Raw genomic sequence first — 19,413 nt, forward strand, 5'->3', positions numbered from 1 at the left:
GTTTCTACAAGTACCATTTAGTGACACTGATTACATTCTTCAAGTTGCACAACTATTCGCACCCTCCTTTTCTGAGTTGTTCCTCCTTCCTTAATGTAAAATCACTGCCCCCTAAGGTTCACATCCAATCTTTCCAGTTGCTGTTATCAATTTGATCCCATACACATAGTTCTTAAAAAAGCATAATGCTCAAGGCAGAGATTTTTTTACTAGTTAAGCTAAACTATTGTTCAGTTTTAAGAAGACCTCAGAGGATATTTTTTGGTTCAGGGCAATAGTTTCAGGGGTTCATCCACCCTCCATGGCTCCAGAAAGTCTAGAGTCCATGAAAATTTCAAATTCTGTCCTACATCTTCCCCCTTTTGATCAGGATTCTTCCACGGAATCTCTGGTCAAAATGTTCAGTAATGGGAGTTGGGCACCATCCAGTTCTTCTGGTCTCATGGCAAAGGAGACAGCTGTTCATGGAGGCAATTAGCTGCACCTTCCATATCCTCCTCTTTCTGACTCTCCTTCTTCCTCTGTTGTTCCAGGTGAATAGAGACCAATTGTGCCTTGGATGGCCGCTTGCAAGCTTTTAAAACCCCAGGCACTATACAATGAAGTAAGAGGTAGAACAGAAGCACTAAATACATTATTTGGCCAGTTTAACTGGGATGTCCCATGAAACCATGACCCTAATCTCCAAACCATGGAACCAAATCCCAGGAGGTGTCTGGTGGTACATAAGCAGCCTCAGCAGCTAGTCTTTTTTTTTTTTTTTTTTGGTTGTTGTTGTAAATATATCTATCACAAAACTTTTGCCAATTCACCTTTTTACAGGTGTACAACTTATTGACAGCGATTGCAACAATTGGCTGTGCAACCCTCACTTAATGCGATTTTTCCATCACTGTTAATCCCCCTTTCCCCCCCTCCTTTCCACCCCTGGTAACCACAAATAAACTTTGGTCTCTGTACATTTGCCGTTTCTTGTCTTTTTATATAAGTGAGGTCATATACTATTTTTCCTTTTGTGATTGGCTTATTTCACTCAGCATAATGCCTTTAAGCTCCATGCATATTGTAGCACGTATCAAGACTTCATTTCTCCCACTGGCTGAGTAGTATTCCATTGTATGTATGTACCACATTTTGTTTATCTATTTATCTGTTGATAGGCATTGTTTTAGTTACCTAGTGCTGCTATAACAGAAATACAACACGTGGGTGGCTTTAACAAAGAGAAGTTTATTTTCTCACAGTAAAGTAGCTTAAAGTCCAAATTTAGGATGTCAGCTCTAGAGGAGGACTTTCTCTCTCTGTCGGCTTTTTCATCAATCTTTCCCGGGACTAGGAGCATCTTCACGCAGGGAGCCGGGTCCAAAGGATGCACTCAGCTCCTGGCACTGCTTTCTTGGTGGTATGAGGTCCCCCTGTCTCTCTGCTGGCTTCTTTCTTTTATACCTCAAGAGATTGCCTCAAGACACGATCCAATCCTGTAGGCTGAGTTCAGCCTCACTAACACAACTGCTACCCATCTTCCCACATTAACATCAAAGAGGCAGGATTTATAACATATAGGAAGATCACAGGATACCAGGAATCATGACCCAGACAAATTGATACACACATTTTTTGGCTGACAAAATTCAATCCACGACAGGCATTTGGGTTGTTTCCACCTTTTGGCCATTCTGATACACTTTTGGTAACTAATCCAATTCAAAATTATCTTTCCCCTCACTGAATGTTCATTATAATTACTGCTAATTCCAGTGTTTTTTTCAGACAGGGGTTCCCAGGATCCTAATATTTTGTGGAGGTGACCCGAGGTAAGGAAAGTTTAGAAACTTTGCTTTTAAAACTACTCATCTGGCACAAGTTATACACAAGCTTTTGTAAATAATATTCTTACGTGTACTTCTTAAGTCTCAGTCCAAGTCATCAACTTCTGAATATGTTGCACACTTTTGTTTTTATAGCACTAGCAGGTGTCACACATATAAACACTATCTGTTTGATAGTGGACTCCCAATAAATCCATAATAAAACACATTGAAGTAATTGCATTAAGAAGGAATACCAGAGTAAGACATCACTGACAAAGTCTATCTCCCAGAATTTTTTCCCGGCAATCTCATATCTGCCTGCACCATCAAACAGTATTTGTATGTGGACAGACAAAATTTCACAGCTGAAGTGATGCTCTGAAGTCTAGTAGTGCAAAGTTTGGCATGCATAGAGGAAAAAGGATCATAAAAAGACTTAAATAATTGCCGTGTGGTAAGCTACCTGTTGCCGCAGAGTCAGCTCCAACTCACAGCGACCCTAAAGGATAGAGCAGAAACGCCCACAGACAGGCTTCCCAAGGCTGTAATCTTTACAGAAGTTGACTGCCGCATCTTTTTCCTGCAGAGCGTTGGTGGGTTCAAACTGCCAACCTTTCAGTTAGCAGCCGAGCACTTAACCACTGCACTAACAGAGCTCCTTTGTGGTCAACTCCTTAGTTGCGGTAATCTCAACCAGAGTGAGAGAGGGAGCTCTTCAAGGACGCCTTCAAACCCAGCTGCAGACAAGTGGTAGTCCAGTAACTTGCCGGAACACACAAGCCTGCCTGGAGCTGGGAATCAGGAACTAGACAGCAGAGGCTTCAGCTAACCCACAGGTATGAGACCAAGCGGAAGGCAGCAGCAGCGCTGTGGCCTGCAGCCTTGATAGATTACGTGCAGCTTCCCAAGGTGACCAGACTCCTTTGTACATCCTGCTACGAACTTAGGTACCTCTTCGTTGTACAAAGGCTTAACCTTTCATTTTCTCATTTATTCATTCAACAAATATTTATGGCCATTTTAGCAGTTAAAACAAATGTAAACCACTAACTGTTATACTGTCCTGAAAAACACTAATTTTCTATTTCCGACATCACTGTCATCATTTGAAAAAATGAAGTCCAAATGGGAGTATGAAAATAGCAAACTTTCCTTTATTGGGGAGGGGTGGGAATTAATCAAATATGAATCAGATAACATCACTCCACTGCTTATCCTTCAATGGCCCCCATGGCTTTAAGATAAAACCTAAGCCCTTCAGCGTGGCACACCAAGCCTCTCATGATCTGGCCCTTTCCTGCCCCCAAGCCTCCACCACAATTCCATACAGCAGACTCTAGCTATTCTTACAGGAGTTCCCAAAAGAGCCAACCATCAGCCACCACACCTTTAATGCCACTCTTTCTTCTGCATGGATAGTCCATAGCCCACCTGATCCAAGTGGCCAGCTTCTACTTGCCTTTTCCAGGCTCAACCGAAAAGGCCCCTCCCACCCCAAAACTTACGCTTACGCTTCTCCTCAGCACTATCCCTTCCTAGCCTCGGTTAGACTCTCCTTTCCCTCTCATAGTACCTCTGCAATTCCTCTCATAACACTTATTGAAACCACAGGTTTTCCTGTAGGCAAGGGATTGTATTTCTCTGTGCTTGCAGGATCTAGTATAGTCCGTGGCCCATACATAGTAAAGGATCAATGAAGGGTTGCTCAGTGAGGGGATGACTGGATAAATTAACAAATAAACCTGAGGAAGTCCAGTTGAAGCCAGGGTCACCCCAGTCCAAAGATCAGATGGAGCTGTTTTCCAGTCTGTAACTAGTCTACAGGGTGCCATCCTGGGTGGGCCCTGAATGGGACCCAATTTTCTAGATCAATTCCAGAGTAGATTAACCTTCTTGGAGAATCTCCATCACCAAGATTCAAACCAAGTATGAGGAGATGGAGTTTCATTTGCTTACGCATTTGTTCCTCACGCAACTAATGTGCCCAAATGATACCAGAGGAATGTAGATTTTAGGTTCCATTTCACTACTTCTGAACAAGTCAACAGAGACAGGTTTGGGATTTCAATTTATGAATCAGGAATTTTTCTGATGGCCTAGAAATATTTCCTTTATTAATTGAAAAAAAAAGGAAAGGAAAAACCTGAAGATGCATTGGGTAGGAGTAAATTTTCTTTTCTGATTTCAAGATGGTCAAGATTCCCAGAAAAGCAGAGTAGCTTGTCTCATTAATTACCAACCATAAACCAAAACAGGAAGATGGTAGGAAATTCTTCCACCTTCCTGCTCCCAAAGCCCTGCCTTCTCTATTCCTCCCACTCCATTCCCAGGTCAGAGGTTGATGAATTTGTTCCTCTTCCTCTAAAAATTTTAATTTTCAACTATAAATAATCAAATTATAAGAAGTTTTAAAAAATTGAGTTTTTAAAACTAGCCATTGTAATTTTTCTCTGCTCTCTTCTAGTCTTTTTTAAATATAGAGATGAGAAATTTGTTTTTAAATCCCCAAAGTGAAAACCTCTAGAGGCCTCATACTATAAAAAGCCGAGAGCTTCCCTTTTTGGTCCCTTGGGAGACAGGCTAAACACAATCAGATAGCTCATCTTTTCAAAGAGCAGCAATAATAATAGGTCAAGTTGAGTACTATTACACATAAGTACTTAAAGAGATTTTTTAAATGTTATTTTAAAAGATGCAATAATTACAGCTAGAACTATACATTGATTGCCCACCTGAAGTTTCTTCTTTATGGTAATCAGGGCATTCCGGTTCAGTGTTGACGTTTGGGTTCTTTGCACCCCATTGGTTTTTTTATTTCTTATGAGGTAGGTGTCATACAGCTATAACTTATGATGAGGTAAATCAAGATCCAAAAATGGATCAAATTGGAGTTGTTTTCCAGTATTGATGGAGAAGTCTGTGACTAGTCTACAAGGTGCCATTTTAGGTGAGCTCTGAAAAGGACCAAATTTTCTAAACACCATTTGTTGGAGATCTGCTTATCCTTATTCCCTATTTATTGCTAGCACAAGAACTCATCTTTTAGTGGCAAGGGATAATGGCAATTAATTTACAAGTTTCCCCATAAGCTACAGTGGGGAACAAAGACTTTCCTGTAAGTAATCCTACTCCTTGAGTTTGTATCTTAAAAGGCTTTCATTCTAAAGTGGCGCAAACCATAGTTCACACAGAAGGATGCTGAGCTCTTGATAGGAGGAGAAGCCCCGAAGTTGCCAAAACGAGGTCACTACAAGGACCAAGCTTGACCTAAAACTAGGACATTAGGTGAATTTGCGGGATTAACAATGATAGGCTTCTCACTACCACCGTTCTGAGATTTAAATCTCACATATGGGTCAATAGTTTAGTTATTGTTGTTGTTGTTAGGTGCCTTCAAGTTGATTTTCAACTCATAGTGACCCCATGTGAGAGAGGAGAGCTGCCCCATAGGCTGGGATCTTTATGGAAGGAGCCCTGGTGGCACAGTGATTATGCGCTTGGCTGCTAACCTGAAGGTTCTGGTTGAAACCTATCAACCGCTCTGCAGGAGAAAGATGTGGCAGTCTTCTTGAGTAAAGATTACAGCTTTGGAAACCCTATGGGACTGTTCTACTCTGTCCTATAGGGTTGCTATGAGTTGGAATTGATTCAAGGGCAATGGGTTTTGGTTTAACCTTTACAGGAGCAGATTGCCAGGTCTTTCTCCTGAGGAGCTGCTGAGTGGGTTTGAACTGCCAACTGGTTAGCAGATGTATTCTTTTTTTTTCTTTCTTTCTTATTAAATTTTTATTCTGCTTTAAGTGAAAGTTTACAAACCAAGTCAGTCTCTCATACAAAAACTTATATACACCTTTCTTATATACTCCTAGTTGCTCTCCCTCTAAGGAGACAGCACAATCCTTCCCTCCACTCTCTATTTTCATGTTCATTCAGCTAGCTTCTGACCCCCTCTGCCCTCTCATCTCTTCTCCAGACAGGAGCTGCCCACATAGTCTCATGTTTCTACTTGATCCAAGAGCCCACTCTTCACCAGTATCATTTTCTATCCCACAGTCCAGTCCAATACCTGTCTAAAGAGTTGGCTTTGGGAATGGTTCCTGTCTTGGGCTAACAGAAGGTCTGGGGACCATGACCTCTGGGGTCCTTCTAGTCTCAGTCAGACCATTAAGTCTGGTCTTTTTACAGTAATTTGGGATCTACATCCCACTGCTCTCCTGCTCCCTCAGGGGTTCTCTGTTGTGTTCCCTGTCAGGGCAGTCATCGGTTGTAGCCGGGCACCATCTAGTTCTTCTGGTCTCAGGCTGACGGCGTCTCTGGTTTATGTGGCCCTTTCTGAGCAGACGTGTTTTTAACCATTGTGCCACCAGGGCTCCTTGATAGTTTATTAAGGATATCAAAATCAATATTTCAGTGGCACACCACCTGCCTCAAAACAGCATTTTGAGATTTCTTAGATGATAGGCAGTATCTCTTTAGTGGCCCTGTATATAATGATGAAGTACGCAGGGACTAGAATGAAACTGCCAGGGTTTAAAGCCTAGCTCTGCCACTTATTACCCACGAGCCATGTGGACTAAGCAATATGCTTAATCTCTCTGATGAGTTAGTTTTCTCATCTTTGTTATGGGATAAATGGTACCTGCACCTCATGGGGTTCTTGTGGTATCTCATTTAATCCTGACAAGCTTTAAAAATAGTGCCTGGCAGATAATAAGCACATGTTTGTTTGAGAGCCTCAAGTGCACAGAATTAGCTGATGACAAATTATGTGTCCTAGCAGATGACATAGCATCAGGATGATTAAAGGAAAATTTCTAACATAAACAGTACCCATAACGTATGGACAGATAACCTTATGCCGACTGTCAACAGAAATGACGTTCTAGATCTACAGGTTCATTCAGGTAGATCAATACCCGCTGAAGTTTTAAAAGCTTTGGTGTGGATTCAGAAAGTGGAAGGGGCTATCTTGTGAGAGCATGTCCTTCAAAACCTATTAGAACAAAACCATCACAAACTTGCATACCACCTGTATCAGGTGAACTTTAATTTCTAAGTCCAAGGACTGGATCTCATTCAGAAATCCATACAAAATGCTTGAGGGCAGTACTGAACCTGGAAGCAGCACACACACGTAGCCATGAGGGCAGGGCAGGAAGCAAGTCACTTCTGCCAGTTGTATTGAATTACTAATCATAAACACATCTTTCACAATATTTTGTTACATGGTCTGTTGCCAAAGTAATTGAGGCCATCGCATAGATTTTAACTATCTCAAGGATGATGATGCTGGAAGCCATGTGAAGAATTTCCAGTCTGGCTCTGTCATGGGGAAACTTCAGCTCATCATTGTAAGAGGGTAAGCCAAGAACTCGTGGATAAGGAATTGGTTCATTAGGAATTTGTCAGTGACATAAAATGGGTTCAATATGAATCAGTTAATGTCAAGAAAAGGCAGCAGGACTGTAACAGATTAAGAGTCTAAAGAGGCATAACACTGAATGTAATATGTGAGCCTCAATTGGATTCTGGGAGAAAAAAAGCTATAAAAGACATTCTTGGGACTATTAAAAACAAAAGACATTCTTGGGACTATTAGAGAACTTTAAAAATGGAGTACACTGATATTATGGAGTTATTATTTTTCTTAGATAATGATGTATATGCTTAGGTAGGAGAAAGTCATTCTTAGCACGTCATGCTGAAGTGGTATTTAAGGATGACATGGCATGCTATTTATCATTTCTAATGGTTCGGCAAAATCTGTAGATAGAGTTCATGAGAGAGATGAAGCAAATGTGACAACATATTAACAATTGGTGGATCTAATGAAAAACACATGGGTATTTATTATTTTCCCAACTTTTTTATAGGTTTGAATTTTTTTCTCAAAATAAAAAGCCGAGGCAGGGAGAGGCTTAAAAAGGTAAAGGTAAAAGTCATGCCCTGAAAAGTGACACTCAATGTAGGTGTAGTGAGCACAGTAAATGTCACCAAGAAGTGCTCATGAGGAAAGGATGCCTATAGTAAAGAATTTGACATATATAAGATGGCAACCACTCCAACAAAGACCAAAAAGTCACTCTAGAATTACATATGGATGGATTTAGGCATATATGTATATGGGTAGGTACAAGGGTACACATATGTGAGAAGAGACAGAAGTACCTATGTGTGTGTATAAATATAGTACATGTGTGCAGACACATATATTCACTGAAGATACAACTATAGATACTTCCTCAGCCATTACCAAACATGTTCCGAAATTGGTTTTCTAGGTTTGAAAGCTTAGGACCATAGTTGCATGGGACAACTCAGTCAATTGGCATAATATAGTTCATAAAGTTCGTGTTCTTTATTCTAGTGAAGTGAGTAGCATCTGGAGTCTTAAAACCTTGGGAGCAGCCAACTAAGATATAATTATGGCCTCTACTCATCACGAGCTAAAGCGTAAGACAGTAACCAAAATCTCAGAAAAGAAACAAGTCTACAAGGCTGACATCCTACACCAGCCATGACCTCAACTACCCTGAGATAAGAACTAGATGGTGCCCAGTGACCGCCACTGACCGTTAGGCCGGGGTCACAATAGATGATATTGGATAGAATGTGAGAAAAAGTAGAACAAAACCCAAATTCTTAAAAAAGGCCAGACTAAGTGGACCAGAGGACTTCCCGAGGCTATTGCCCTGAGATGCTCTTTAAACCTCAAAGTCTCTCCTGAGATTACCTTTTAGCAGAAAAGCAGAGTGACACACAAAATAAAGGATATGACCTGTTAAATCGGTATTCTACTAAAAAAAAAAAAAAAAATCTATGAGTCCAAAAGGTCAACATTTAATCCAAAGCAAAGATGAGAAGATAAGGGGGCAGGGAAACTTCAGTACTGGAAATGGAACAACCAGAACACAAAGAGAATGTTGACACATTGTGAAAAATATAACTAAATGTGATTGACCAATTTGGGTGGATATTGTCAAATGGGAACCTAACTTGCTGTGTAAACTTTCACCCAAAACACAATCAATTATTAAAAAAAAAAAAAAGTCATGCCCTGTTTTCTGCAGCTCGTAACGATGGGAAGCAGGATCAAGAGAAATCAGAGTTGTTCACCTGAAAGGTGAACCCATGAAGAGGAGAATGGAATGGAGGCTCCCAGGTAAGAATTCATAAGTTGTCTCTTTCTGCTGTAAATACAGGCCTATACTAGGAAAGGGTTAAAAAGTTACTATGTAAACCATCCAAAACCTGATCCAGTGGATGAGCTTTATTAAATCTCCAGATACACATGGAGAAAAATGACCTTGATGCAAATGTGAATGTTAACTAAAGGACATTTTCTATGTTTATTGCAACCAGAAAAAAAATTAAAAATATTCTTAAATCACACAATTTTTATGATTATTGAACCTTCCAGTCACTAAGTCATTAATCTAACAAAGGCCAAGTGCTTAACATAAGATAAGAATAATGCATCAGTAAAGTTTGGGTGTTGGACAATTTTAATTATGTCCTCCATTTCTTCCTCAAGATTGGACTTTAAATTAGGGAAAAAAAGGAATGTTAATGGTTGGAGTTGTTCTCCCTGCCCCGATTCGATCACCACTTCCCTCAGGGTTTGGACAGAACAGAGTAGCAAGACTATTACAGGAAAGACGGGCGAGAGGAGAAGGACGGCACGGGGAGAGGAGGCAGGGACAGGGAAGGAGAGTACAGTAAAACCTGTGAAAGCCAAACCTGTGTAAGGTGGAAACCTATCCATCCGAGAAGGAAAACTCAAATATTTTTCACTAAAATGATCAATAGAAGAGTGGTAAGACTGCGCCGTGTCAAAGGCAGAAAACTTGGGAGATACAGGAAAAACAAGGCAGTCCTACTGAGTTCTGGTTCTCATGGGTTTCACTGCATGAAAAAAGAAGGGCCTGATTGTCACCCAGCCTGCAAACAGGGATTCAGGAGAAGTCCTACTTTATCCAATGGGGACATCAATGCAGGACTATATATTTGTGGCCTTCGAGGGTCTTTTCAATTTATCCTTTAACAAATTCATAGCAAAAAAAAAAAAAAAATTTGTTATCAATAAAAGTAAGATGCTGCATAATAATCATTCTACCTCTTTTGAATATGAGATCAATTTATATTTGTTTCTGTTTATTTTTAATATAAAAAAAAATTAAGACTACTAAAAAAAAACCAAACTCATTGCTGTTGAGTTGATTCTGACTTATAGCAACCCTACAGGGCAGAGCAGAACTGCCCCATAGGGTTTCCAAGGAGAGATTGGTGGATTTGAACTGCCAGCCTTTTGGTTAGCACCTGAGTTCTTAACCACTGCGCCACCAGGACTCCAATTAACACTGTAATTCTATATAATTTAAACAATGAGCTGGTGCTAATTAGTTTCTGTAACAAAGCAGCATCTAACCTGTAAAATCAATAAAAAATATAAAAATTTACTTAAAAAAAAAAAGTGAGCCAGTGGCCAAGCATCCACCCCACTGCAACACTAATCGCCTTAAGAAATCATCAACAGGTTCTGAAGCTCACCAAAGCAATTGACAATGAAGCTTTCAGCAGAACCATTAGCAGTTGCTACCCACTGAGGGCCATCACCAGGTGAGCCACTTTAGTAGGAATTTCTGTTGATTTTGGACTTTTCCAGTGTTTTACAGAGATTTTGATTATCAGAATTACAGATGGGATAGCATATTTAAACTCCATCATAATCTTGGAATCAGAGAAAGAAGTCAGAGATTTTAGGAAATCACGTGTGCTTAAACTACTGATATTTTATATCATTTTCAATGCGTTTCACTCAGGTTATCTTATAACTTAACCCTCAACAGAAATCCCATGAGATAGATGAGGTGGGTACTAGCCTTAGTTCACAGACGAGGAACTAGATTTAGACGGTCTGAGCTCTGAACTGGTTTTTAATTTGTTTGCTTTACTGAGGTTAATGCTTGAGCCACATTGGTTCTCCACAGCAAAAACAGAATTTCTTTCCTCTGTTATCACCTTACATGCAATAAAAAAAACTTGCTTTTCTTAGGACAAAGTCTTTGAAATCCATGAGGTATCTAATTTCCAAAACACAGGAGGAGTTTCATCTCCCATGTCTCTCTCCCTGCCCTACAAATCAAACCAAAACGCCAGTTGCCATTGAGCTGACTTCAATTCACAGTGACCTCATGTGTGTCAGAGTAGAACCGTGTTCCACAGGGTTTTCAGTGACCGATTTTTTAGAAGTTGCTCACCAGGACTTTCTTCCAAGGTGCCTCTGGGTAGACTGGAATCTCCAAGTTTTTGGTTAGCTAAGCATGTTAGCCGTCTGTACCACTCAGGGAGTCCCACCCTACAAAAGCAACTATTGGTAAGTAACTGCACTTGTTGTTGTGTGCCACGGAGTTGATTCTGACTCATAGTGACCTTACAGGACAGAGGATAACTGTCCCATAGGGTTTCCTAGGCTGTAATCTTTATGGGAGCAGATCGCCAGGTCTTTTCTCCTGCAGAGCCGCTAACAGGTTTGAACTGCTAACAGTTACACCTCGCTACCTCTCCAGTAACAGCATTAGGCTCACCAAGGAGAAGATGGTTTCTGGAAAGTCACGTGTTTATTTTCTTTTATGTCTCTAAGAGCTTAGAGACACCAAGTGCTTACAACTCAAAATCAACATTACCTGTAAAGTAGGCCTATGCACAACACAAACAAAGAAACCTGCATTTATTATAGAAGATGTAAAGGTTTCCAACTGGTTCTCTGGCTGTGCATTTACAATTGGCTGATCGTAAGTCTTTTTGGATGACTTCCTTAAATTTAAGACTGTAGCTTTAATAATGCCCATAACTGTAGCAGCTGTTCACGTGTAAAAGGACAAAGTTGAACGTTCAGGCTCTGAGCTGTCAGAGCAGGCTCGTGATGACATGGGCCAACTCCACTGAATGTTTTAAAGTAAGAAAATTTCCCAGGCCCAAATCATCAGCTTCATCAAACTGATGAAGCTGATGATTTGGTTGCACCTGATGAAGGTTGCATCTCAGATCGGCTCCTACCTTAAAATGTGGGTTGAGAAATGCCCATTTCAGAAGGAGCATGACGAAATGCAGCTGTTACTAAGCCACTTGAGTTACTACCCATTAAAACACCTCTTATCTTGATCTTTGTTAGTTTGTATGTATTTAATGAACAATTTGGGCCCTGCCAATTTCACAAAGGACTGAGGCAGCTTGGTCATAAAGCACATTGCTCACTGGTGAGCTATTCTCAAGGAGAAAAAAATAGGCCAGTGCCATGCTCAAGGCTGCGTGTAAGTGCATGCTACAAGCCAGGTCTCTTGAAAGGCACCTACTTGTCCATAGGCTATGACACAGAAGCCTTAGTGGGAAGCCCAAATAGTTAAGAATCCATTCCAGAGGACACTTTCTGACTGTATTAGACAGTTTCTCACAATGAGTTGACAGACGCAGCACTGGTTCACCTCAAATCTCACCTCTGCACCCATCACTTGCAGTACATGGTGGCCAGCCTTTGGCCTCAATTGAGTTTAAGAAATTTATGGACAAGGACCATATTCTAGCTGTCGCCTACTCCACTTCACCACCTTTAATCAAATGCCTGAGCTAAAAGGATGAGGCTAATTATTACGAGAGAGTGAGCAGGAAGATCTGTCAGTGTTTTCACATTGCTCAAGTCAACCACACTCAGCAACAGAGTTACTAACAGGGTAACAATTCCTTGAGACATGCCCAACCATCACTCAGAATTAGATGATGAGCTCTTAACGACCCATGGATTTCTCGAGCAGCCCCCTCCATTTAACACTCATATAAGTGGCCATGAAATGGTGTGACAAAGACCCAGAGAGAGAGCTGAGAAGCGGTTTTAACCACAGCTTCTGTATTCTGGGTGGAAAAGGAAGTAAAAGGGATGAAAGATCAGGATGGTGATACAGTCGTATGTGGACGGCTTCTATCTAATGAAGATAAACTCTGTAGAATAGAGCCCAGCCTGGAATTTATCTTCTTTATATTAAAGTGCAGGAAGGTTTTAAAACATCTCTCATGATAGGCATGCAAGGGATTCAGGGACATTTTGTTGTGTGTCTACATTTTTGTGGATTTAGTCTATTTTTATCATGATGACACATATAAGACATATTCTAGAGTGTGAGTTCAGTCATTCTCAAAGAATCCTTTTGCTCTGTTGATGCCCAGATTTAGGCAGATCAGCAGCAGACCAGGTTGGTAGCAACACTGTGTTTCTTACAAATATAGTCTCTGGGCTACCTACAGCAGAATTAGCAGGGTATTTGTTCAAATTGCAAGCCCTTGGACCCTGCCCAAACAGGAATCTCTAGGAGTGAGTTCAGGAGGTTGTATGTTTCCTAAATACCTCAGCTGACTCTCACACACAACATTAAAAACAAACAACCCCTTCCCACCATGAAACTCTTCAGCAAAATACAACATACCCATAGAAAACTACACATTGTACAGCTCACTGTAGATTTTCATGAACTGCGCACAGACTTGTGTAGCCAGCACCCTAGGAGCCCCCTTTGCTCTATCCCGTGTTGTGGATTCATTCATACTGTGATTTGTAAATGTAGATCATCCATTTTCAGTGTTGCACAGTATGCCATCATGTGACACACAGCAAATTTAGAGCCACTGCCTTCGATAATCGGACATAAACAGTGCCCGTCCCTGCATGGATATGCCACATCAGACATCTGAAGTCATTCTTCTCGACTTTTTACCACAGGGTAAAAGTGTGACAGGAACTACAAAACTCACAGAGCCCTGGTGGCACAGTGGTTAAGGGCTTTGCTGCTAGCCAAAAGGTCGGCAGTTGGAATCCATCAGCCGTTCCTTGGAAATGCCATGGGGCAGTTCTACTCTGTCCTATGGGGTTGCTATGAGTCAGAATTGAGAACTCACATTGTAACTGAAGTCAGAGGCAGGTCTAGAGTGCAGGTGGGCCAGAGGGGCAGCTGGTTTTCAACTTCAAAGAGGCACCTTCCAGGGTGGTCTGATAGCCATAGAAGCATTGTAACTATCTTTCCCTGACACAGTTTTTCAGTTCTGCCTCATGATGGATCATCAGGGATAATTCTTTCCTGACCACTGCATTTGCTGAAACAGCCACTGTAGAGGCAGTGTTAGCACAGTGGTTAAAGACCTACAATCTGGAGCCAGACTTCCTTAACTTTGTGCCTCAGTTTCTCATGTATAAAACATGGCTTATAACAGTACCTCACAGGGTTGTTATAGGGAGAAAATGAGCTAACATTCAAAAAGCACTTAGAACAGGGCCTATGTCATGGATTCAATTACATCCCCCACCCCCAAAAGTGTATGTTAACTTGGTTAGGCTATGTGTGGTTGTCCTCCATTTTGTGATTTTCCTGTGTTATAAGTCATAATCTCTGCCTGTGATTAAGAGGATTAGGGTGGGATGCAATGCTCTTGCTCAGGTCGCCTCCCTGATCCAGTGTAAAGGGAGTCTCCCTGGGGTGTGGCCTGCACCACCTTTTCTCTCTCAAGAGATAAAAAGAAAGGGAAGCAAGTGGGGAGTGGGGACCTCATACTACCAAGAAAGCAGCACCAGGAGCAGAGAGTGCCCTTTGGACCTGGGGTCCCTGAACCGGAGAAGCTCCTCAGCCAGGGGAAATTGATGACTAGGAGTCTTTCTTCAGAGCTGACAGAGGCAGAAAACCTTCCCCTGGAGCTGACACCCTGAATTTGGATTTGTAGCCTACTCAACCGTGAGAGAATAAACTTCTCTTTGTTAAAGCTATCCACTTGTGGTATTTGTTATAGCTGTACTAGATGACTAAGACAGCCTGGCACATAGTAAGCACTACATATGTGTTTGATAGCTAAACTGGTATTTCTAAACTCATCAGTGTAACAGACGCTAAAGGATCATATGGGTCTAATGACAAAGAAAAGTCTGATTTCCTGTCGATGGAAGCTGTGGTAATTTTGAGCGGGTTAGTCCAGAGTGGTTCCCCACTCCATTCCCCTTTAAAGAATTATCTTTTGAAGGTTTGCTCATCTGTTACCCGTATTTCTGCCACCAACTCTATGTTCTCTTTCTTCAATCCACAGAGTGTTAATTAACATGCCTACATATTTCAGCAATCCACTATTACTAAACTCTGGTAGCCATAGGGTCGCTATGAGCCGTAATCAACTTGACGGCAGCGGGTTTGGTTTTGGTAGCCAGAGTTAATGGGAATAAGGCCAAGCGTTAATCCAGGCTTGTATGATTTTCAAATAGGGTATTATCACAAATGTACTTCTGTCCCAGATGATGGACTAACAATCCTATTACATTACAACAAGAAATACTAAAGAATCCAGTCTCTGATTCATTCTGGTTCGTGAGGCTTCATGCATTGGAGATGCTTCATGTATTTCCTGAGCTACCTGTAGCTCCCAGGACACAAGCCTGTTGGGGGCCCAGCTTTCAGCCTCTGTCCCTGTCTAGGTCCATTATGACCTGAATCTACTCCACAGACCACAGCCACCTTCCCATCCTTTCCCTTTTTCTCCTCTGGCCATCTGCTCTCTGAGCATCTTTTCAAAATCGTCCTGGTTCTTTCTGCTTGCAAAAGTCATATGTACTTTTTAAAACTTTGAACATTTGAAAACATATCCTGTAGAAAGTGAACTCTATCCACACACCACTCCATTCAAAAAAATAAATTCCAGATGGGTGTAGGTGTTACATGTAAAAATGAAAACTATAAAAATATTGAAAAAACTGCAAAATCATATTTATGACCTTGGAATAAAGACAGTCTTTTTAAGCAAGACATAAAACACGAAGAAAAAGATAAATGAATATGATCTCACAGAAATTAAAAACTTCTGTAAGACAAAAGATATCATCAACGTTTAAAAGATAAGCCGAAAAATAGGTAAATATAGTTGCTACATATATAACCACAAAAAAAAAAAAAAAAAAAATCCAGACTATATAAGAAGGCCTATAAATAAGTAGAAAACTAGGCAAGAAAAAATGACCAAGGAAATATAAGTAGCTAGTAAACTTTGAATGTAAGTTCCACGAGGGCAGGGATTTTTATTTGTTCACTGCTATTTACAGCAAAAAAAAAAAAAAAAATTTTTTTTTTTTTTAGAACAGTAACTCAGTGTCAAATAAACATGAAAACATTCTTGTTCTGATTCGTAATCAGGAAAATGCAAATTAAAATGGAGATTTTTTTTTTGGAAACCCACTGTATTGGCAAAAATTTTAAATGTTGGTTAGGATATGCGAAAATGTGCATAGTTACGCCGTGTTGGGAGTGTAAATACGCATCTTATTAAAGGGTAATCTGTCACTAACTACCAAGTATATAAAGACTTGCACCTTTTGACTTGGCGATTCTTACTTTGGGAAATTACTGAGCCAAGTACTTGCTCAGGAGCATTTACCACAGCATTTTTTGAAATGTCACAAAGTTATCAATGGCTTAAATGCCCATCAATATGGGACTGATTAAATAAACTATAATGAAATCATACCACGGAATAGTCTGAAGCAGTTAAAAACAATGAGGTATATCTATATATGGGAGCTCTGGTGGCACAACCAGTTAAGTGCTCGGCTGCTAACCGAAAGGTTGGAGGTTAGAACCCACCCAGTGGCTCCAAAGGAGAAAGACCTGTCCATCTGCTAACTTAAAAATCACAGCCAAGAAAAACTCTACAGGGCAGTTCTGCTCTGTCACGTGGGTCACTATGAGTTGAAAAGGACTCCACAGTACCTTACAACAACAATGTATTTATATATATACTGACCTCCAGCACACCCAAGTGAAAAAGGCAAGTTGCATCACAAAGCTTACAGAATGATACCCATAAAACAAAACTGCAGACATGTACATACATGTAAGTGCATAGAAAAAGTTTGGATCTATACTCAACCATGAACAGGAGTTTACTTGACAAGGGATCTGGGAAGAGGTAGTCAGGGTTTCTTCTGCTTTATATTGTTTTAATTGCAAATACCCAAAAAACCCAGCGCTGTGCAAATAAGGACAATGTATTCAAGAACCGCTTGTAATAATAAATACTCAAGTATTGGTTGTATTAATAAAAATAATCCAGAAGAAAGTTTCTGTGTCCACCCTTGTTCCCAAAAAACAGCTTTGTATATAGTTTGGGTATCTCTCTCTCTGTTTTTTCTACACACACCACTCTATTCCTACTATTTAGTATCTTACTTTTTTTTTACCTCACAATATATTTTCAACATCTTTCCAAGTTAAAACATACAAATCTAACCTCGTTCTTTTATACCAGTGTTACAATATTCCACTAAATGGATATGGCGTAACCTATTCCCTATTGATGAATGCTCCATTTTCATTTTTAACTATCAGAAATAATGCTATAAATCTAGGCCTTGCACATATTTTTGCTCATTTTGTTTCTAAAGGAGAGAAAGTTCTCATCTGCTTAGGACTGTTCAGAAGACAGCCAGTGATAACAAGAAAAAAGATGGAGATTACTACACTATTGTTAAACAAGAACTGTAAACCACTTAAAAGGATAGAAGATTTTCCAAAGCAAATGCAAAAGTGGAAAAACAAACCAAAAAAAAAAAAAAAAAAAAGAATCCCCTTATTTTCCTATGTCCATTCCCATTGCCAAGCATATAAATATAAGCCAATTGAAGCAAAGGTTGATTTGTTACCCAGTATCTGAACATACGGAGCCCTGGTAGAGCAGTGATTAAGAGTTTGGCTGTTAACCAAAAGCTGCTCCTTGGAAACTCTATAGGGCAGTTCTACTCTGTCCTATAGGGTTGCTATGAGTCAGAAATCTTTCTGACTCCACAGCAATGGGTTTTTTTTTTTTTTTTGTATCTGAGTGTACATATACTAGATCCCATTTGAATCAGTTATCTGGCAACTGTTATGGATTGAACTGTGTCCCCCCAAAACATGTGTTGTAAATCTTAACCCCTATACCTGTGGTTATAATCCCGTTTGGGAATAGGTTTTCTTTGTTATGTCAATGTAGCAGTATTAGTGTAGGGTGTATTTTAACTCAATCTTCTTTTGAGATTAAAAAAAAAAAAGAGGAGATTAAGGAAGCAGAGTTGGGAGAAGATAGATGCCAGGCCACATGAAGATGGCCAAGGAACTGAGGAACAAAAGCTGAAAAGAAACAAGGACCTCCCCCAGGACCAGCAGAAAAGAAAAACTTCCCCTAGAGCTGGTACCCTGAATTCAGACTTTTAGCCTCCTAAACTGTGAGAAAATAAATTTCTGTTTGTTAAAGTCACTCACTTGTGGTATTTCTGTTACAGCAGCATTAGATAACTAAGACAGTAACTGCCACTTATCCTGAGTCTTTTTTGTCATAGAGCCAAAAAGTTTGGCCCTATATAGAGAGATGTCGTGGAATAGTAGAAAACACAGGCTTAATGTTAGATCTGGCTTCTTAATCTGGACTTCACAGCCTAATTAGAGGGTGATCTCTGGCAAGTCACTGAATTCTATGGCCTCAATTTCCTCTTCTGTAAAATGGAGGGTTGGCCTGAATATTATAAGTTGTATGGCCCAGGTCACAACAAGGTATACTGGCACTCGAGGCCAGGAACGAGGCCAGCCTAAACCTGCAGCTGCAGCAGGAGCCAAGCCAAATGAACTTGGCACTCCTGGGCCTGGGTCTGTCTGCCCGGAACTTGCTTTGTGGCCTTGGTCAAGTTACTTAATCATTGGCAAGTCAATCTTGAAAGCTGTGAATCGGTATTTCCCTCACAGGGTATTGTGGTAAAACACAGATATGGCCCAGCCCTGTGCCCGACATCCAAGATGTTAAACACCAAAGTATGTCAGCGCCACACTTGAAAGTTGCCAAATATCACAATTTATATAATAGCAATAATAATAGCAAAGACTTCTACAGCACTTAGTATGTGCCAGGTACTTTCTGAGCACTTAGCATTTCTGAGCGCTTAGCACCAAGCTATAAGGTACCTGTTGCCACTGAGTTGATTCCAACTCATAGTGACCTTATAAACCAGCTACCATCGAGTCGACTGTGACTTATAGCAACCCTAAAGGACAGAGTAGAACTGCTCCATACGGTTTCTAAGGAGGGCCTGGTGGATTTGAACTGCCAACTTTTTGGTTAGCAGCTGTAGCTATTAACTACTATGCTACCAGGGTTTCCTAGTGACCTTATAGGACAGTAAAACTGACACAGAGGGCTCCCAAGGCTGTAATCTTTTATAAGCAGATTGCAGCATCTTTTTCCCATGGCATAGCTGGTGGGTTCAAACCACCAACCTTTTGGTTAGCAGCTGAGTGCTTAACCACCGTGCCACTACGGGTCCCTTACTTTTTTTTGCAAGTAGAGAGGGATTTAATACAGAGAATTATGGTAAAAATTGTTTGGAGGGACAAAAGTGTGTGTCAAGGTGTGACCCAGAGTTGAGGAAGTGCAGGAAGCTGCTCCACCCTGCAGGGGGCTCCCAGTCCCTTACCTTGTGCTGCTCCTACAGGGACTGGCCCTCACCCACGTTGACCCCTGCTACCCCAGCCAGAACATAAACTTCGGCCTCCTTCCT

General features: G+C 40.7%; 2 protein-coding genes across 14 annotated transcripts in view; one reads left to right on the forward strand and one right to left on the reverse strand.

Moving 5' to 3' along the window:
• Positions 1-19,413, forward strand: part of MDM2 (MDM2 proto-oncogene) — a 126,462-nt gene that overhangs the window by 97,090 nt on the left and 9,959 nt on the right. The window contains exons 17-20 of one of the 10 annotated variants that reach the window (XR_007517264.1): positions 1,771-1,814; positions 2,490-2,647; positions 8,882-8,973; positions 10,348-10,430. The gene's annotated coding sequence lies outside the window, so the exon portion shown is untranslated. Of the gene's footprint in view, positions 1-1,770; positions 1,815-2,489; positions 2,648-7,053; positions 7,171-8,881; positions 9,926-10,347; positions 10,431-19,413 lie in introns of those variants that run through there. The other 9 variants (XR_007517266.1, XR_007517265.1, XR_007517270.1 and 6 more) reach the window with 9 other exon arrangements.
• The window catches only part of CPM (carboxypeptidase M), a 113,366-nt gene that overhangs the window by 40,426 nt on the left and 53,527 nt on the right, over positions 1-19,413 (reverse strand). The gene's annotated exons all lie outside the window — the stretch shown is intronic.

The sequence above is a fragment of the Elephas maximus genome, chromosome 4 (assembly GCF_024166365.1).
Source record: "Elephas maximus indicus isolate mEleMax1 chromosome 4, mEleMax1 primary haplotype, whole genome shotgun sequence".
In the NCBI taxonomy this organism is placed as follows: Eukaryota; Metazoa; Chordata; class Mammalia; order Proboscidea; family Elephantidae; genus Elephas; species Elephas maximus.